The following is a 23,226-nucleotide window of genomic DNA, read 5'->3' on the forward strand; positions in this document are numbered from 1 at the left end:
AAACTAACTTTGATATAAACCAGTTATGATTTTGTACTATTCCCCAGAATGTACCAACTTTATTATGGATATTAGACTGAAGAGACATTCAAGATTGCCACTAAATTCCTAAGTAGTTTAGGATAAATGCATAGAAGATTATGTTCTCTTTGGTTTGGTAAAATTTGGTGCTGTTTCTCTAAAGAACTCTAATGCAAGAGTTAAAGCAGACACGGAGAAAATTAGAAGACACAGGCAACAAAAGTAAACAGGGGTAAGACTTTTAAGTGCCGATGATTCAAGAACAGATATGGGATTGTTTTGAAAGGAATACCCCATATATTGTAATAAATAGTCATCAGGTGAAAAAGGTCATGGGAAAATACCGTTAGAGCTGAGACCCAAGCTGATCTACACAAAATTTTCTTCCTTAACAAAGCAGCTCTTTTGACAACTTCCTAACAATAAAATTTGACACTATGCTAGATATCCTCAGCCCTTATTTCATGATGGGAAATATTCGGAAATTAAATATATATACACACACACACACACAGATTTACCTACATAATAATTGTTTATTCCAATACTTTTTGAAATAGTGACCCTTGAAAGATTTTTGGAGATGGGTTTTGTTGTTATTTTGTTAAAATATTTTTACTTATAAGGCAAGTTAAATAATTTTTATTAAGAAGTAAAGTTTTATCATCACAATTTCAAGCAAAACAGCTCTAATTTACTAATTACAAACTTTTTTTTGTCAGACAATATCATATGAAAAAATTTTGAACTGCATGCCATATTTTGAAAAACTGAAAAAGTGTGTATGTGTGTGTGTGTGTGTGTGTGTGTGTGCAAACACTGAGTGAAAGTGATATTCATGTCAGGGGATTACATTTGTCAAAGTCTCAAGGAAAATATTTTTATCATGAAGGATCCCTGATTTTGGTATTGAATCTCCATGTGAAATTCAATCACCTGATTCTACCACTTTCCAGATGATGATCCTTTACATCCTTCTTCACCACCCACTACCCACTGGCAACTCTCAGCTTCTTCTTTTGGCAAATCAATACATATCTGTTAAATTAAATTTTATATACCAATTTTATTTATTTTCAATTTTATGTTTATTACTTATATAAGATTTATTGTTTAAATAATACATTTTATTATCTTTGAAAATCATTTGGAATCTTGTCTTGGCATGGAAGACATGCTTATTTTTTCCCCATTAAATTTATTGTTCTCCACTTAGTGGCAAAGTTTACATGATTAATTTAAGTCCTTATGAGAAAGTAGGAAATACAGAATATAGCTTTTTTTCTTTATTTCTTTTCTCTTACAGAAATAAGCTAAAATTTTTTACTGCATATATTTGTCAAGATCCTCCAGAGAAAGAGAACTAATAGAATACATACAGCTATAGATGTAATAATAAATTATTATTGTTATTATATATAACAATAAGTCTCTTTAGATAGATTTATTATAAGGAATTGGGTCACAAGACTGTGAAGGCTGGCAAGTCCTGAGATCTACAGGATAAGTCAGCAAGCTGGAAACCCAGGAGAGATGAGGGTTTAGTTCCCATCTGTTTCCTCAACCCAGAAACCAAGAGGGCTGATGTAGTTCCAGTTGGAAGACTGGCAGGAAGAGCTAAACTTTCAGTTCAATTCTGGGGGCAAGAAAAAAGTAATGTCCCAGTCTGAGAGCTCTCAGGAAGGAAAAATTCTCCTTTATTTGGGGAAGGATCAGCATTTTTTTTTTCTAGTTAAGCCTTTAACAGACCACATGAGGTCTGCCCACATTAGGGACAGAAATCTGCTTCTATACACTAGCCATACACTATAAGAAAGAGAAATTAAAAAAAAAAAATCCCATTTAAAATTGTATCAGAAAGAATAAAATACCTAGGAATAAATCTAACTAATAATCCTGCTAATTTTAAATTCTTATCAAGAGGAAATATTTGCATTTAGAGTTCAAAACAGAAGTGTTTGTGATAACCAACAAGGAACTACTGTATAGCACAGGGATCTATACTCAACATTTTGTAATAACTTATAAGGGAAAAGAATCTGAAAAGGAATATATATATATATATATATATATATATATATATATATATATAAATAACTTTGCTATATACCTGAAATTGACACATTATAAATCAACTATACTTCAAAAAATTATAGAAATGAAAAAAAAAACCAGAAGTACTTGTGATATAAATTTAAGAAAATCATTAGAATGTAGATGGTATTTTAAAATGTGGGTGATACTAGGCAAGATCAGCATTGGCAACAGTAGACACAGAGGAAATTTAGAAGAAGAGCCTTATCTTTCTCACCCAGTTTTAATTGGGACCTTTCCTTTCCACATGTAACTTATATACTTTACTCTCTGCATTATGTACAATATGATGCATAACATATACCAGTTAGACAAACTCAACTAATATATATTAATAAATAAATAAATAATATGTCACTATAAAAGGAGTAAAATGGAAAAATAACATCAAAATATGTGTGGTCATGAACTGCAAAAAAGGAAACCATGGTAATTTTCCTAATGTGCCAAAGAATCAGAGTTGAAAAGGAGGTCAGAAATCACCTTTTCCAATTTGTTGGCATTTGGAAAAGAAATGTTGGAATACCCAAAATTAGTCAGCTATTTAGTGAAATGTTATTAGGGCACAAGCTCAGATCTCTTGAACCCTAGGCCAATATTTCTTCTATTCCATTGAGCACAGGACAGACATCTCTAAACATAAAAGTTATTTTAAAAACAGAAAAAAAACCCCATTTACATTAAAGTGGGAATAATTAATAATTTATTTGAAGCTTAATAACAATTGTTTTTTCTATTTTATGAATATATACTTTTCATATATTTTCTTCATGGAAAAAAATACTTCTAAAACTCTAATAGTGAAACAAATGTGAAGATTTTTCTGAAGTCTTTTAATGCTCAAAAAAAGTTCTATGTGTTGACTGCATTCTATACTGTGTATAAGTTATTCTCTTTTGAATTTTTTTCTACTTTAAATTTAATGTTAAAATTGTTCCTTAATTCTATTTCATAATTTTACTGTCACATGCTACAGAAATATAGAATACGTATTTTGAAAACTATGACTTTGACATGAATATGGATGAAAAACTAAATGGAAATTTTTCATAGGAAAGTAGATGATGTACCAAAAACTATAAATGGAAAATAAAGTGCCCAGAAATTCAGAAGAATTGAATTTATCTATGTGGGTTTTCAGCTAAATAACAAGATAACATGACAACATCACACATAAAATATTACTAACACTTTTAAACTTCCAGATTTCCACCACTGAATGTATAAGTAATGATTAAATAAACAGGCAGCATAAAGCTTCTTAATGCCAACATCTGTACAACGTTAAAACTGCTTTAGTTGTGAATTTTTGAAGGTGTGTGGAGTCATACTGAAAGAAATACGCTATAAAAGATAGTGTTACATTTATTTGGTCTTTGACCTTGTTTAGGGTAGTATTTTCCCCTGGAATAATGACACAAATAGATTTATATGTTCTGTTTTATTTCATGTTGCTGGCTTAATTTGTCATTGGCTTCCTATCAATAAAATACAGAATTGGTCAAAACTTAGAAAAAGAAAATATTCAAAAATACTAGCATCTCATTCTATTTTGGTCTTAACAGCATCTCTTAAGAATTTGTCTAGGCCTCTTGACATATACATCTCACAAAAAAGATGATGCTTACCTAATGCTATCTGCAGAGATTTCCTCTTATTGTAGAAGTTATTTGATCGCTACATTTTAAATATATAAAACAGACTTTAAAAAATATATTGAATTTTTCATATAATAGAGTGAATCCTTAGTGAAATACTGTACTGAATATATAAATTCTATATTCCTTAGTGTGTTAATATTTTTCCATGAACTACTTTCTTTCTAGAAAAATTTGCCATTTTTGTATTTTGTTTTGTTTTGATATTCCAGTAACACTGCTGAGACTAAAAATAACACTAGAGGAAAAATGTAAGTCACTTGATTTAGCAAACTGTATAAATACATATTGATGACAACTCATTATCTTTCTTCAGGTATTAATTTTCAGTTCAGCACATATTGCTTGAGCTATTTCTTATGTGTGTACCATAAAGGAATTGAATAAATAAATAGATAAAACTGTCATTTAAATTTTATCTAAATCTCATTATAAAGAAATATTAACTAAATAGAATAAATGTGTCATCTAGGAAGGTGGGGAGATTTAAAAGGCGAAAGTATGCATGTTTTAGAAAGTACTGAGCAGTCTATAAGCTAAACAGTGACTGTATTTATAAATATTTATATGTTTATTCTGTTTTATTCTACAAAATGTATCTATTAATATGTGTTGCACTGTACATTCTCTTCAGCTTTTTACACATATTATTGACCCTCAGAAGTTCAGATGTTTGAGCTCTTTAATTCTACTTGTTTTGGATAATTTACATAATTTCTTATGTGGAAAATATATTTAAGACACTTGTTTGTTCAGTAACACAAATATGTTCATGAACACAGAATTATTAATATAAGCAATTATATAATAGCTATTTAGAACTCTAAAACATTAGAATGAACATTGTTCCTATTGCTAGTTGTCATTTTAAAATTTGCAAATAAAATCATAGGAATGAGAGTCATTTGAGATCATTTGAGTGACTTTGGCATGTGCAATGTAGAAGTAGAAAACAAAAATACAAGACAAATGGCAACCTGAAACCTGAGCTTTAGAAGTTAACAGCCATCACTTATCTAAAAAAATATATCCTGTGACCAATAGTGAAGGTTATAGAGGTCAGTTCAAACAATTACACTTAATTTAAGTTACCTTCCATTTAAAATACGTTAAAATTTATCCCAAAAGGCATCCAATATTATTCTGTCAAAATGATTTTACAGAATAAAATCAAAAGCCCAAAAACAGTCAAATTTTCCTGTTGAAATTAGAATATTTCAACGGTAGAGAAGGAGCATCAGACATTTTGAGAGTCTGTAACCCTCTTCAACGATGAGTACTTCCATATTTAGAGAACATTATATCCTTAATTGCTTTACTATGGCTTAAGTCTAATTCATTCAGACAGCATTTTAGTTTTGCTCAAACATTTTTCAAAACTCCTAAATATCTCCAGCATCAGTTACCTTGTTTAAATTTAATCCAAATTTTTTCCCATACCCTGGCTTTGTTAGATAATAGAAAACTATCCATTTTGTTGCATTTTAATGACTCCTTTTCTACAGTTATTAGCTCTAAGTATCTTGCCTTCTTACTCTCACCAAACAATTTATTCATACCCCACATATCTTCTCATGCAGGGATTTTGCATAGTGCTAAATTTCACTTTAGATACTAGTTATCATAACTGGATTAATGAATCAACGAGTTCAAGTATTTGCTTTGACATTTTACCTGACTTTTTCGAAGAATGTAGCTTTCTTCCCTATGACCTGGAATCCTCCTTCTAAATCTGTTCCTATAATTGAATGATTGCTTCCTGATACCAACTCATTTATGCTAGTTTCCTACGAAAATTTTTGCTTTGTTTCATTATGTCTAATGTCCAATTACTCTATATCTGGTTCTTCAAGATACAGACCACCCACCTCTTACTTTTTTCTAGGAATCCAGGTCAGGTAGATCTTTCTTTCCTGACCACTTACTGCCTCAGATTTTGTGCTCTTATATATCATACAAGCCTTTTTTGTGTTATCTTTTTCAGCAAATATCCCCCTCAAGTAGATAGTTCTTGTTTCTAAAAGTCCCAGATCCTTTGATTTTTTTTGTTTTTTTGTTTTTTTTTTCCGGTAAGCGGGCCTCTCACTGCTGTGGCCTCTCCCGTTGCGGAGCACAGTCTCCGATCGCGCAGGCTCAGGGGCCATGGCTCACGGGCCCAGCCGCTCCGCGGCATGTGGGATCTTCCCGGACCAGGACACGAACCCATGTCTCCTGCATCGGCAGGCGGACTCTCAACCACTGTGCCACCAGGGAAACCCGGAGATCCTTTGATTTTTGACTTACTGCTCTAAATAAACTTGTTCTTAGGTAATCAACTTTGCATAATGTGGAAGCATCACTTAAATAATTGATATATTCAATAAGCCAAACAGCAAGTCATCAGGATTGACGAATATAACAACAAAACACCAGAACACATAACTCCACCATTGTGCAACTATCTGTGGGTTATGATCTTAAAATTTACCTCATTCCTTACTTTCCCATATGTGAATTTATGGCAAAATACTCCTAAGTTCTAAAAAAAAAGTATTTTTTAATTAGTTTTATAGCATATGTGTATATGTATACTCCATGACTTCATTCATTAGTCATTTCTCTGTGTCATTTTTTTAATGACACTTTATTATTAGGGATAAAATTTTTGGTCCAGAAATCATTAATATATAAATAGAAACACACTTTCTATCTTGCTTTTAGACATAATTCATAACTACCAAATATTTGTCCTTCTAATTTTGTATTTATGTCATTATAAATATCAAGGAAATACTTAATAAGGTTAAAAACTATATATATGTATATATATATGAAATAAATGTATTTGCAAATTTGAGAGATAATTTGCATAATTCTATGTGGAAATTATATTTAAGACACCTGTTTGTTCAATATGACTGTAACATAAATATCTTCATGGACACAGAAATGTAAATGTAAGCAATTATGTAATAGTAATTTAAAACTCTAAAACATTAAAAGGAACATTGTTCCTATTCATATATATGATTTTATATATAAATACATATGAATATATATCATATATATGTGTGTGTGTGTGTGTGTGTATATATATATATTTTTTTTTTAATTCAGGCCCTTCTTTAGGAGAAGATCCTGACCGTAACTGATATTTGGTAAGGTTTATCACTTAACTTCCACAGTGTTGGTTAAAACTCCATTTCAGTGCCCAGCTTGAGAGTTCCATCTGGCATTCAGCTTGCTTTTCAGAACTCCTCCAGAATGTAGAGCTGCTATTTATTTGAGATTTGCTAATGTCCTCACAGAGTCAATTAAAAAAAAATGCTGTGTTTGTGATTTTTGAATCAGAAAACTGCTGACACTGAAAAATGAAGAACAAATCCTTGCATTCTGGCAAGCTCCTAACAACACTGAACTATTAACACTAAATCATTTTGAGCCAAACTTACTTTCCTAAGATTTGATCTCTTTCCTAAATGATGTGGTTTGTCAAAAAAAGGCAGATGCATTTTTAAAGAAGGAAAGTAGATGTGAATTTTTTAAATGACCACAAGAACTTTAAGATGACTCAATACATAAAAGTAGCAAATGGTTTTGCTTGCTAGAGTTAGCTTCACTGTTGTAATCTTTTGATTTCTACATTGAAATTCTGATACAGCTGAAATTAGTCTCTATTATGATGTTTTTTGCATCTGGGATGTTCTATTTTGTGCATTAAATAGAAAGCAATGTGAAGTTTTGTACTTAGTATAAGCAGACACATCCCAATTCCTCAATAAAAAAAAAATTGACTAAAATAATCTGAAGAAACTTCTTTATTACGTACATATGTATATATGTATGTAAAGGTAACTTTAAACACCATTTTATCAATGCTGTGATACCATTTTCAGTGCCTTATGTTCTGACTAGTCACAGAACAGCAGCTGCGGACCTCAATCAATTGAACTACAAATCCATTAAATAACTTAATTTTGTGTATCCAACTGTAAGATGTATTTACCACTACACCGACAAGAACTATAGCTAATAAATGCATCCTGTAATGCAATTCATCTACTAGTAAGTGTGTTCCCTCTGTTGAATGATCTGTCTAACAATCTGACACTGTTTATGGGCAAAAACTAACATATCATAGAGCTTAAAAGAAAACCAAGGCTAACTAAGGTAAATGACTAATATCATCACTCGTTTAAAAAAAAAGGCAAAATTCAAATTAAAAAAAAAGTTAATTACCACATTAAAATGTAGGTATACCTTGTTTTATTGCACTTTATTTTATTGAGCTTCACATATATTACATTTTTTTACAAATTGAGTGTTTGTGACAACCCTACACTGAGCAAGACTATTGGCAACAATTTTCCCACAGCTTTTGCTCTTTTGTGTCTCTGTGTCACATTTTGGTAATTCTCACAATATTTCAAACTTTTTCATTATTATGTTCTCTGTTATGGTGATCTGTGATCAGGGATCTTGGATGGAACTATTGCAAAAAGATTACAGGTCACTGAAGGCTCAGATGATGGTTAACATTTTTAAACAATATTTTTTAATTAAGGTATGTACATTGTGATTTTAGACATAGTGCTATTGCACACAATAGTGTAAACATGACTTTTTTTTTTTTTGGCCATGCTGCATGGCGTGGCATGTGGGATCTTAGTTCCCCCACCAGGGATTGATCCCATGCCCCCTGCATTGGAAGCACAGAATCTTAACCACTGAATCACCAGAGAAATCCCCTGAACATAACTTTTATATGCACTGGGAAATTAAAATAATTTGTGTGACTCACTTTATTGCAATATTTGTTTTATTGTGGTGCTCTGGAAAAAAGCCCTGCAATATCTCCGAGGTGTGCATTTATTCTGATCAATCTAGTATTAAAAAGATATGTTGAATCATTTAAAATCAATGACTGTTTTAAAATTGGCTAGGTCACAAAAGAGGAAGAGGTGGCCGGTCATTAACTTTAAATCAGGCTTACTCAAATTCCTTATGTCTTGGAGATTGGGACATATTAGAAATGTTGCATTTCCCAAAGGATACTTTCCTACATATACTATATTATAACATATACTATAACATATTGTATATGTTTCCATAACATACACTATAAATTGTACTAAAAGCTTCCAGTTGATTATCTTATTTTCTTTTTTAAAACCTTACATAGAAAATGAATTTTTCAGTGATAGAACAAATCTGAATGTTCAACAGTTCATAACAAAGAAAATCATTCATTCACTCATCCATTTATTCACCGAAAAATATTCATTGAGACATCAGTGCCAGGGATTTGTAGGAGAGTCATTGTTGAAAGAATCCATGTGAATACCTCAGATGATTTTAAGAAAATGTCTTTAAAAATGACAATGAAAGCTCATTCATTCAACAGAATAAAAAAGTTATGCAAAGGAAATTTAAACTTTAAGAGTGTATTTTTTCACAGGTATACACAACTCAAGCAGAAATAATATATATAGATGAAAGCCCTGCTTAATTTTCATCAGTAATTTTTCATCAATAATTTTATATGATGAATGAGTCTTATGCATGAGTTAATTTACTTGACTGTTTTTCCAATATGCCTGTACTAGAATTTCAGCAATTATCATCAATTTTTACCTCAAAACCTGTAAAAATATAATTTAGTTTAATTTACTTTGGCATTGTAATTGCTGACTGGGAAGCAAAATAAACAGACTGCAGCTAATTCACACATCTTCTACACTAGAAAGCAGCATATGATGATTAATTATTAGAAAAACCTTACAATAAAATGAGTTGTAACCAAAGAGATGATGGAAAATTGATCAGCATAAAGTTTAGGAACAAATCCAAAATAAGCATACAATGCCAGAAGGCAAATGGGAAGTTATGCATGCTATAGTATAAATATCTAGTTAATGACAATAAATGATTAAGTTGGAACTGATAAAGAAAAAATAAAACATGACCACTAAAATATTTAGTGGTCTTTCAAATAATTTGTTTAAATAATCAACTTTCATTTTCTATATATTTATAAAAATATGTCTATATATGTATATACACATACATGTATATACATTAAAACTGTATGTGTGTATGTGTTTGATAATGACAACTGATGTTATGTTATGAGAATTTTATCTGCTGATCTTTTTAAAATATGCTTTTCCTTCTGTATGATATGTCTTCCTAGAATGTGATTGAGAACAGTAAATGAATGTTTACATAATCTTTATATATTATATTATATATTCATATTTATATAACATTCTCTGAGCACTGTGTTAGGGAGATAGCACATGTAGAGTTTTGTACATTTACAAAAGACACGAGGAATAGAAACCTAAAAGTATTAAGTTGTCTATATAAAATAGTGTTTGGCCTGGACTTAAATTTGAAATCAAAACATGAATGCAACTATTGCTTTAGAAATAAAAACATAAGTGGAATTCTAAGAAAGAAGAAGCTAAGTTTATTAAGCACCCACTATGGTTTGAAAGTATTACATAGTTTTACTTTCAAAAACACTTTTTAGGGAGCTTAATACTATATTTTTATTATATAATAAAAGAAAGCGGAGCCTTAAAAAAGTTAAATGACTTCCTGAATATGAGGTAGTAACTAACACAACCATAAAAAAAATAGACATTATTGAATTCCAGTTCAACAAATCAGTATTCTATTTTCTTTTTTTTTTTACAGGTCTGTATCTTTTTTTTTTTTTTTTTTTGGCTGTGTTGGGTCTTTGTCTCTGTGCGAGGGCTTTCTCCAGTTTCGGCGAGTGGGGGGCCACTCTTCATCACGGTGCACAGGCCTCTCACTGTCGCGGCCTCTCCCGCTCTGGAGCACAGGCTCCAGACGCGCAGGCTCAGTAGTTGTGGCTCATGGGCTTAGTTGCTCCATGGCATGTGGGATCTTCCCAGACCAGGGCTCGAACCCGTGTTCCCTGTATTGGCAGGCAGATTCCCAACCACTGCGCTACCAGGGAAGCCCCTCTTTTTTTTAATTGATGTGTAGTTGACATATACCCTTATATTAGTTTCAGGTACAAACATAATTTTGCAATACTTGTATATATTTCAAAATTATTACCGTAATAAGTCTAGTTAACATCCATCACCATTTATAGCTACAATTGTTTTCTTGTCATGAGAACTTTTAAGATCTACTCTCTTAGCCTCTTTTAAATATGCAATACAGTATTATTAATTATAGTCAGCATGTTGTACATTATACCCTCATGACATTTATTTTATAACTGGAAGTTTGTATCTTTTGATTCCCTTCACCTATGCTTTCTGTATTTAGTAGGATTGCTGTTCTGACTTCAAGCTCTCTATCAAAGTCCTGTCTGTTTTCTGCACTTCATTTCTACTATCTATTGAAGTGCATTGGGAAGCAGAACAATTGAGAAATAAAAATGCAAAAACGGTTGAAGTTGTGAACTCTGTCAGCACCCATGTTCTATTACTCCTTGAAAGATTGAGCTTATTTATATAGCAACACCTCTCTGAGCTCTTTTCCTATGTCCTCCAATGGAAACATGATGCAGAAAATATTCTATGAATAATCCTGTTTACAAAAAGCCTACATCTACTCTTTATCTAAATTATGCATTGCCAGTGATTTTTACTCCATTTCCAATGATCTGATTAGTACAACCTAATCAGAGAAGACCAAGATAACTCATATGACAATACATGTATATCTTTAAACTTTGATCCTAGTTGGAAAATAGATTTTCTCCCTGATGCTCTAATAATCATTTTTAAAGACTTTGATTTTTATCTTTATAATTAAGTTTTGTATGCATTTTTAGCATGTACACTTACATTTTATATATACAATTTAGGAATTTATGGAACTGTACCTAATTCTATTATTTAGTGCATTCTGTAGGTAATAAATAAACTAGTGTACTTAATTGATCACTTAATTAATATTCACAGACATGCCTTTTGTAGTGAATTCATTCCACATATGCTTATATGTAAACAATTGACAGTGTTAAACCATATAAAATGTTATAATTAAAAATACAAATAGCACAATTTTATTTAAAATAGTACTGAATTCATAGTTATCTTTAGTTATTATGTACTTTCCCAATACTTGCATACAAACAGGACTATACAGTAGAAGATTTTATATTAAAATAGAATCCTTATTTTAGGTGAGGTTAAGCACCTCTAACATAGCATAGTTATTTCTCAATATTAAATTAACAGGGGAGACAAAGGATTAACTAAAATATAGCCTTAGGAAAGGATATCAGGAAGTTACTTCATCTCAGAATTGTACATCCTAAGGAATGATTCCATTTGCTCTTTTACACTTTGACATTCATATCCACTAGCACATAACTCATCTAATTAGATAATGCTAGATAAATACTGAGAGATTAGCACTTTCAACCAATGTCATATATTTTCTACTCCATGAAGAACGTCTTATTATATTATTAAATGACCTAGCTTTCCTTTATTTCAGTAGGCTTTTATATTTTGCTGCCATCCAGATTGTTTTGCTGGATTATATTTTAGGTTTACTGCTTCTCCTTAATCCATAATGATACAGGTAAATCTCATCAAATTTCAAAGCCACATAGACAGCCATCTGTGAAGACACACTATAAATAAATAACCCTACTCAAGTCACTTTCACGTTTTTGTGTCAAGGCAGACCAACACTTTCTTGCCCATGTTTCTAGGGTTTATGCTAGGTTAGGGACTGTTTTCATGTATTTAAACTCTGCAATAATTTATGCATTGCCAATTTGTCTCAAGGATTGGAATTTTCACATATAAGATTTTTAAGTTTTATTTATAACTTTTTTACTATGTGCAGTAATGACAGTAAAACAAGTTATATTGTGAATAGAATATTTTAAAGCAGGGGTCCCCAGGCTGCAGACTAGTACTGGTCTTCAGACTAGTACTGGTCTGCGGCCTGTTAGGAATGGGGCTGCACAGCAGGAGGTGAGTGGCGGGTGAGTGAGCGAAGCTTCATCTGCCGCTCCCCATTGCTCCCCATTGCTCGCATTACTGCCTGAACCATCCGCCCCCCACTCCATCCTGGCCGTGGAAAAATTGTCTTCCATGAAACTGGTCCCTGGTACCAAAAAGGTCGGGGACCACTGTTTTAAAGAGTTTGTTCAGAGTTTTTGTCTAAGAAAGGGAGACATAAGAGTAATGCAAGGCAAAAAAGATCATTACTTATAATTTGAGTTCAATATGGAGGAGAGAAAAAAATGCAGTAGAAACAGTATTTCAACAGACAAGAGCTGATGAAAAAAATCAACCCAAGGATTCAAGAAATTCTGCAAGGACCAGACTAGGAAAAAATATAGCACACCACACCTGGATACATTATAATAGAATAAATGAAAACCTAAAGCAGAAAAAAACATATAAAAAGTGGTCAGAAGAGCAAAAACTAGACACCTTATATTATTATCTTCAAAGCAACAATACTAAGTGTGAAAGCTGGCTTCTGAACAGACATGATGAAAAGCAGAAGACAAAGGAAGGGCATTTTTAAATGGCTAAAAATAATGTGAACCAGAAATTCTACTCCCAAACTTCCCTGCAAATTCCTTTGAAAATAAAGTAAAAATAAAAGATCTATTCAGATGAATAAAAAGTGAACAGTATTTATTACTGCATTCAGAGAAGTTTTAATCATCTTTCTAGTAAGAAAAACATCTGAGAGAGAAGTAGAGAAATACTGTATAAAATAAAAAGTAACACAGAATATGAAAATATAGATAAGTAAAAAATGGAAATGGACTCCACTGAAAAAAATAAAATAATGCAGAGTTAAAATTTGAGAGAACAATAATACCAAAGACAATAATGAGGTAAATAAAATCCAAGTGAACTAAGCCTCTAGCATTATGAATAATAAGATATAATTATTCTGCAAAATGTAATAAGTTAAATTATTCATGTTGTAATATCTAGGCATCCCCCCTAAAATTATTTTACAAATAAGAAATTACAGGTTAATAGAAAATAAAATAATAGGGAAGGGTTGATGAATCCAAAGGAAAAAAATGAACAGAATATTCAATACAAAATGACTGACCATTCATAAAACAAATACTAGTGTCATAGTAGATATAAAGTATGTAAGTAATTATACAAAATATGATAGAATAAATATTCAAGTAAAGGACAAAAATGATCAGCTAAAATACAAAAACCCTTGTATTTGCTTCACACAAGAGACTCATGAAAGAGAAGTTGAAATGAAATGATGGAAAAGAACTGCACTGTCTAAACTCTAACCAAAGAGAGCTGGTGTAAATATGTTGATATTTGACTTAGTAGATTTTAGTGTTAAAAATATCATACCATATTAACTGAGACAGTATGTAATTCAATTCAGCAGAAATCCTTCACAATTTTAAATATGTATACATACAACAACTTACCTTCAAATATTTTAAACTGACAGAGTTAAAGTAGATATAGAGAAATCCACTGTCTTTAAGAAATACTTTTTAAAATAACACATGGGCCAAATAATATATCAAAGTGGAAACTAGAAAATATTGTTATGTGAATGAAAATAAAAGTATATCATATCAAATGTACTTAAAGCAATGCTTAAAAGTAAGTTTACTGGGCTGCATTTGGGCCAGGATGGAGGCGGTGCTGGAAGAGGCTGGGCAGCAGGGTTGAAAATGAAATTGAGAAGAGGAAGGAGGGTAGGTGAGCTGTGTGGGCTGAGGACCAAGACTGGAGATAGGGCCTCCCCCCTTCAGGACAGCAATGACCGGCAGGGCCAGGGTTCGAGCCCGAGGCAGAGCGCGCAATCCAGCATCCGTGGAGCCTGCTAAGCCTGAGGTGGCTAGGGGGTCCTAAAAGAAAAAAAAAAAAAAAGTAAGTTTACTGGTTTAAGGGTATATATTTGTATTAGTTTGGACTGCCATTACAAATCACCATAGACTGGTGAATTAAACAACAGTAATTTACTTCTCACAGTCTGGAAGCTAGGAAGCCCAATATCAAGATGTTGGTTCCCAGTGAGAGCTCCCTTCATGACTTGTGCAAGGCTGCCTTTTTGCTGGTTCCTCACATGATGTAGAGAAAGAGGAAGCATGCTCTCTGGTGTCTCTTATAAGGGCACCAATCTCATCATGAGGTATGTACATTCATGATCTCATCTAAGCCTAATCACCTCCAAAGGTGCCATCCCAAATACAATAACTTGGGCCTAGGACTTCAACATATGAATTTTGATGGTAGACAACCAGCCATAGCAATATTAAAATAGAGGAAATTCTAAAAATTAGTGAAATAGGCTTCTATTGCATGAGGCTAGTAAAAAGCACAGCAAGTCAAGGTCAAATTTTAGAAGGAAATGAATAAAGAGCAAAAATCAGTAAAGAGCAAATATCAATAAAATAGGAAAATAGTACAATAAAGAATATTTTTAAAATAGAAATTTAGTTTATCTTAAAAGCTGATGAAATAATGCAAGACAGACTGGTCAGAAAAAAAGGACAGAAATTAGAGTTACTTATATAAACATGTAAAAGCTATCACGAGTAATAGTTACGATGGTAACAAAGATAAGTTGTTAAATTATGCAAAATTTTACAGTGATAAATTTGGCACTTTAGATAAAATGGTCAGACAGATTCCTAGAAAAATAGAATTTAACAGTGATATAAAAAAGAAAATATCCCTGTGTATTCCAATACCTATTAATTAAGAGTTTTTTGAGGAAAATTCCTGGCTCAAACGGATTTACTCATTTAAACTTGCAGATGTTCTAAGCATTCTTCCAGGAATTTTTCTGAGGACAAATGTTGATTTGCCATCCAGACTCAGAGAGAAATTAAAAAGAGACATAGGAGACTGAAAAAAGAAGCAGATCACTCCAGATTAGTAGGTGGCAGTTTTAATTGGCAAGGGGACTTACATAGGAGGTTTTTTTTTGGGCAGCCACAAGATGAGTTGATCTCTGCACCCACCCACCAGCATCTTAAATGCTTATATAGAGTACTTAACTAGTTTCAGTCACTATTACAGTCTAGGTGGTCTCAACAACACATAACTCTCTCAAGGCTACATCCTTAAAATGTCTCCAGCTATGGCAATGGTGGGTGAACCATTCATTCCAAGGACAGGGTTAGGGGTGGGGAGCCTCTGATTGCCTGGATCTAGTTCACAAGTCAACCAGGGGTCACATCCTATCCACAACATCCTCCAATAGCAAAATATACTTTTTCTATTTTCTGTATTCAAGGAAACAGGAAAATGAAACATATCTTACTTCACTCTATGAAGTGATCAAAACTTTAATACCAAAACCTAAGAAGTACATTTAAGAATGGAACATACAAAAATATATCTAATAAAGACACATGAAAATCTTAAACAAAATATTAATAAATAATCATATATGAAAAAGCTGTGTGTCTCCATCACCCTGCCATGAAGACTGTACTACAAGGACCTGTTATAGCCTCAGGGGCCACACCTAACACCCTAGACACTCATTGGATGTAGCTGTGTGGCTGTCAGGGTCTTGGTGCTCTGACCAGCTGTCAGGCCCGAGCTTCCGAGTTGGGAGACTGAGTCCAGGACATTGGACCAACAGAGACCTCCCGGTGCCACGTAATATCAGTTGGTGAGAGCTATCCCAGAAATCTGTCTCAACACTAAGACTCAGCTCCACCCAACAGCAAGCAAGCTCCAGTGCTGGACGCCCCATGCCAAACAACTAGCAAAACAAGAACATAACCCTGCGTATTAGCAGACAGGCTGCCTGAAAATCATATTAAGTTCACAGATACCCCAAAACAACAACCGGACACAGCCCTGCACACCAAAAAGAAAAGATCCAGCCCAATTTACCAGAACACAGGCACCAGTCCCCTCCCCACGGAAGCCTACACAACCCACTGAACCAACCTAACCCACTGGGGGCAGACACCAAAAACATCAGGAAATATGAACCTGCAGCAGGCAAAAAAGAGATACCAAACACGGTAAATTAAACAAAATGAGAAGACAGAGAAATATGCAGCAGATGAAGGAGCAAGGTAAAACTCCACCACCAAAGAAATGAAGAGGAAATAGGCAGTATACCTGAAAAATAATTCAGAATAATGATAGTAAAAATGATCCAAAATCTTGGAAATAGAATGGAGAAAATACAAGAAATGTCTAACAAGGACATAGAAGAACTAAAGAATAAAAGAACAAGGATAAACACACAATAAATGAAATTTAAAAATTTTTTGGAAGGAATCAATAGCAGAATAACTTATGCAGAAGAATGGATAAGTGACCTGGAATATAAAATAGTGGAAATAACTACTGCAGAGTAGAATAAAGAAAAAAGAATGAAAAGAATTGAGGACAGCTTCAGACACCTCTGCAACAACATTAAACACACCAACATTTGAATTGTAAGGGGTCCCAGAACAAGAAGAAGACAAAAGAGAGGGTCGGAGAAAATATTTGAAGAGATTATAGTTGAAAACTTCCCTAACATGGGAAAGGAAATAGTCAAGCAAGCCAAGGAAGCGCAGAGTCCCATACAGGAAAAATCCAAGGAGAAACACACCAAGACACAGATTACTCAAACTATCAAAAATTAAATACAAAGAAAAAATATTAAAAGAAGCAACTGAAAAGCAACAAATAACATACAAGGGAATCCCCATGAGGTTAACAGCTGATCTTTCAGCAGAAACTCTACAAGCCAGAAGGGAGTGGCAGGACATATTTAAAGTGATGAAAGGGGGAAACCTACAACCAAGATTATGCTACCCAGCAAGGATCTCATTCAGATTTGATAGAGAAATTAAAACCTTTACAGACAAGCCAAAGTTGAGAGAATTCAGCACCACCAAACCATCTTTACAACAAATGCTAAAGGAACTTCTCTAGGCAGGAAACACAAGAGAAGGAAAAGACCTACAAAAACAAACCCAAAGCAATTAATAAAATGGTTAATAACATACATATTAATAACTACCTTAAATGTAAATGGATTAAATACTCCAACTAAAGACATAAATTAGCTGAATGGATACAAAAACAAGACCCATATATATGCTGTCTACAAGAGACCCACTTCAGACCTAGGGACACATACAGACTGAAAGTGAGGGTATGGAAAGAGATATTCCATGCAAATGGAAATCAAAAGACAGCTGGAGTAGCAGTTCTCATATCAGACAAAATAGACTTTAAGATAAAGACTATTGCAAGAGACAAAGAAGGTCACTACATAATGATCAAGGGATCAATCCAAGAAGAAGATAACAACAATTGTAAATATTTATGACCCAACATAAGAGTACCTTAATACATAAGGCAAATGTTAACAGCCATAAAAGGGAAAGTTGACAGTAACACGATAATAGTAGGGGACTTTAGCACCTCACTTTAACCAAAGCACAGATCATCCAAAATGAAAATAAATAAGGAAACATAAGCTTTAAATGACACATTAAACCAGACGGACTTAATGCCAAAAAAACAGAATAAACTTTCTTCTCAAGTACACATGGAACATTCTCCAGGATAGATCACATCTTGGGTCACAAATCAAGCCTTGGTAAATTTAAGAAAATTGAAATTGTATCAAGTAGCTTTTCCGACCACAATGCTATGAGACTAGATATCCATTAGAGGAAAAAACTGTAAAAAATACAAACACATGGAGTCTAAACAATATGCTACTAACTAACCAAGAGATCACTGAAGAAGTCAAAAAGAAGTCAAAAAATACTTATAAACAAATGACAATGAAAACGCGACAACACAAAACCTATGGGATGCAGCAAAAGCAGTTCTAGGAGGGAAGTTTAAAATAAAATCCTAACTTAAGAAGCAAGAAAAATTTCAAATAAACACCCTAACGTTACACCTAAAGTAGTTAGAGAAAGAAGAACAAAAAAATCCCAAAGTTAACAGAAGGAAAGAAATCATAACACTAAGATCAGAAATAAATGAAAAAAGAAATGAAGGAAAAAATAGCATAGTTCACTAAAGCCAAAAGCTGGTTCTTTGAGAAGATAAACAAAAATTGATAAACCATTAGCCAGACTCATCATGAAAAAAAAAGGGAGAAGACTCAAATCATCAGAGTTAGAAATGAAAAGGGAGAAGTAACACCTGACACTGCAGAAATACAAAGGATCATGAGAGATTACTACAAGCAACTATAGCCAATAAAATGGACACCCTAGAAGAAATGGACAAATTCTTAGAAAACCACAACCTTCCAAGACTGAACCAGGAAGAAATATAAAATATGAACAGGCCAAACACAAACACTGAAATTGAAACTGTGATTAAAAATCTTCCAACAAACAAAAAGCCCAGGACCAGATGGCTTCACAGGTGAATTCTATCAAACATTTAGAGAAGAGCTAACACCTATCCTTCTCAAACTCTTCCAAAATATAGCAGAGAGAGGAACACTCACAAACTCATTCTAAGAGGCCACCATCACCCCGATACTAAAACCAGACAAAGATGTTACAGAAAAAGAAAAATACAGGCCAATATCACGGATGAACATACACGTGAAAATGCTCCACAAAATTCTAGCAAACAGAATGTAGCAGTATATTAAAAGAATCATACACCATGATCAAGTGGGGTTTTACCCAGTGATGCAAAGACTCTTCAATATATGCAAATCAATCAATGTGATACACCATATTAACAAACTGAAGGATAAAAACCATACGAGAATCTCAATAGATGAAGAAAAAATTTTGACAAAATTCAACACCCATTTATGATAAAAACTGTCCAGAAAGTGTGCATAGAGGGAACCTGCTTCAACATAATAAAGGCCATATATTACACACCCATAGCCAACATCGTTCTCAATGGTGAAAAACTGAAACGGTTTCCACTAAGAGCAGAAACAAGACAAGGTTGCTCACTCTCATCACTATTATTCTACACAGTTTTGGAAGTTTTAGCCACAGCAATCAGAGAAGAAAAAGAAATAAAAGGAATCCAAATCAGAAAAGAAGAAGTAAAGCTGTCACTGTTTGTAGAGACATGATACTATACATAGAGAATCCTAAAGATGCTACCAGAAAACTACTAGAGCTAATCAATGAATTTGGTAAAGTGGCAGCATACAAAGCTAACGCACAGAAATCTCTTGCATTTCTATACACTAATGATGAAAAATCTGAAAGAGAAATTAAGGAAACACTCCCATTTACCATTTTAACAAAAAGAATAAAATACCTAGGAATAAACCTACCTAAGCAGACAAAATATCTGTATGCAGAAAACTCTGAGACATTGATGAAAGAAATTAAAGATGATACAAACAGATGGAGAGATGTACCATGTTCTTGGATTGGAAGAATCAACATTGTGGAAATGACTCTACTGCCCAGAGCAATCTACAGATTCAATTCAATCCCTATCAAGCTACCAATAGCATTTTTCACAGAACTAGAACAAAATTTTTCACAATTTTTATGGAAACACTAAAGACACAGAATAGCCAAGGCAATCATGAGAAAGAAAAATGGAGCTGGAGGAATCATGTTCCCTGTCTTCAGACTATACTACAAAGCTACAGTAATCAAGACAGTATGGTACTGGCACAAACACAGAAATATAGATCAATGGTAAAGGATAGAAAACTGAGAGATAAACCCATGCACATATGGTCACCTTATCTTTGATAAAGGAGGCAAGAATATATAATGGAGAAAAGACAACCTCTTCAATACGTGGTGCTGGGAAAACTGGACAGCTACATGTAAAAGAATGAAATTAGAACACTCCTTAATACCATACACAAAAATAAACATGGAATGGATTAAAGACCTAAATGTAAGACCAGACACTAAAACTCTTAGAGAAAAACATAGGAAAAACACACTTTGACATAAATCACAGCAAAATCTTTTTTGACCCACCTCCTGGAGCAATGAAAATAAAATAAAAAATAAACAAATGAGACCTTATAAACTTAAAAGCTTTTACACAGCAAAAGATACCATAAACAAGATGAAAAGACAACCCTCAGAATGGGAGAAAATATTTGTAAATAAAGCAACTGACAAAGGATTAAAATCTAAAATATATAGTCAGCTCATGCCTCTCAATATCAAAAAAACAAAAAACCCAATCAAAACATGGCGGAAAACCTAAATAGACATTTCTCCAAATAAGACATACACATCTCAAAAGGCACATGAAAAGGTCCTCAAAATCCCTAATTATTAGAGAAATGCATATCAAAACTGCATGAGGTATCACCTCACACAAGTCAGAATGGCCATTATGAAAATATCTACAAACAATAAATGCTGGAAATGGTGTGGAGAAAAGGGAACCCTCTTGCACCGTCCATGGGAATGTAAACTGATACAGCCACTATAGACAACAATATGGAGGTTCCTTAAAAAACTAAAATTAGAACTACTGTATGACCCAGCAATCCTACTACTGGGTACATACTCTGAGAAAACCATAATTTAAAAAGACAGGTGCACCCTAATATTCACTGCAGCACTATTTACAATAGCCAGGACATGGAAGCAACCTAAATGTCCATCAACAGATGAATGGATAAAGAAGATGTGGTACATATATACAATGGAATATTACACAGCCATTAAAACTAATGAAATTGGGTCATTTGTAGAGATTTGGATGGGCCTAAAGAGTGTCATACAGAGTGAAGTATGTCAGAAAGAGAAAAACAAATATTGTATATTAACACATATATGTGGAATCTAGAAAAATGGTACAGATTAACCCATTTGCAGGGCAGGAATAGAGACGTATACCTAGAGGATGAATGTGTGGACATTGAGGGTGTGAAGAGAAGTGGGATGAATTGGGAGACTGGGATCGACATATATACACTACCATGTGTAAAACAGATAGCTAGTGGGAACCTGCTTTATAGCACAGGGAGATCAACTTGGTGCTGTATGGTAACCAGATGGGTGGGATGGGGGTCAGGGGTGAGAGGGAGGTCCAAGAGGGAGGGAATATGTGTATACATATAGCTGATTCACTTCATTATACAGCAGAAACTAACACAACATTGTAAAGCAACTATACCCCAATTAAAAATAATATGTAAAAAAAACCCCAAACATCACAAGTCTACAACTGTACCACCCAGAGCAAGCCCCATCTTGTCTAATATTAGAAGATAGGTAGGGTTGGGCTTGGTTAGTACTTGGATAGAAGACTGTCTGGGAATACCATGTGCTGTAGGCTTTAAAAATAAAATCATAAGCATTGTTTGATAGAGCAGACATGCTTGATAGAAACAGTGACTTCCTCCATTTTCTACATTATAAATCTCCATTCATTCTTTAAAATTCAGTACTAAAGTCTCTGTCCTTAAAGTGACCACATTTTCTTACTTCACTGGCTCCAAAAACACTTTATAAGTAAATATAAATAATTTTTTTACCTCCTGTTGTAATTAACTGCTTATGAATTTTCATTATATTATTCATTATATATTCATTATATTTTCATTATATATCTTTTTCCCCAGTATAGTACAAAGAAGATGGGATATAATAAATCCAGATGAATGTAACTTTTTATAGGCTTACATTTCTTTATAAAAATAACTTTGAGAGAATATGTGAAATAAAAATAATTCAACTGTGGTGAATTTATAAAAATATATGTGTGGGCTTCCCTGGTGGCGCAGTGGTTGAGAGTCCGCCTGCCGATGCAGGGGACACGGGTTCGTGCCCCGATCTGGGAAGATCCCACGTTCCGTGGGGCGGCTGCGCCCGTGAGCCATGGCCGCTGAGCCTGTGCGTCCGGAGCCTGTGCCCTGCAATACACCTGGTACGTAGTCAATACTTACAAACTTCTACTGCGCCACACTATCTTAGAGTTGAAGATCCCAAACACCATTTTGTTTACATTACTATTTTAAATATAAGTAACCTTTCAATATATATATATATATATATATATATATATATATATATATGTGCATGTGTTTACTGAGCAATATCATTAGGAATGTTGTTAAATACTGGATATTTTTCAAAATAACTATTACTAAACTAACCCAATTGAATATCTTCTTCCAGAAATTAAAAAAAAAAACTGTAAAATAGAATTAGAGACAACTAAACCAAAATCAAATATATATAATCTATATTTAACTTTGTATACATTCCCACTTAATTATTTATTAACTGCCTGTGTACAAATAATATATTTTAGCTATATATAGATATAGATATATATAGACAGATACACACACCCTTATATACATAATTAAATAGTATGTGTGTGTGTAATAAAGACACAAATATGTAGTTGTAGTTGGACTCTCCCGCCTCTGGTCAAAATTCTTTCCTTATTTCTCAAATGGATAATATCTACAATTGATTAATGCTGACTGTATGATGCTTATCAAATTCTCCCAGTAAGACAGGTATCTTCACTCATTAATCGTTATATTGGGAAGTATA

This window comes from Lipotes vexillifer, unplaced genomic scaffold (assembly GCF_000442215.2).
Source record: "Lipotes vexillifer unplaced genomic scaffold, Lipotes_vexillifer_v1.1 scaffold1647, whole genome shotgun sequence".
NCBI lineage: Eukaryota > Metazoa > Chordata > Mammalia > Artiodactyla > Lipotidae > Lipotes > Lipotes vexillifer.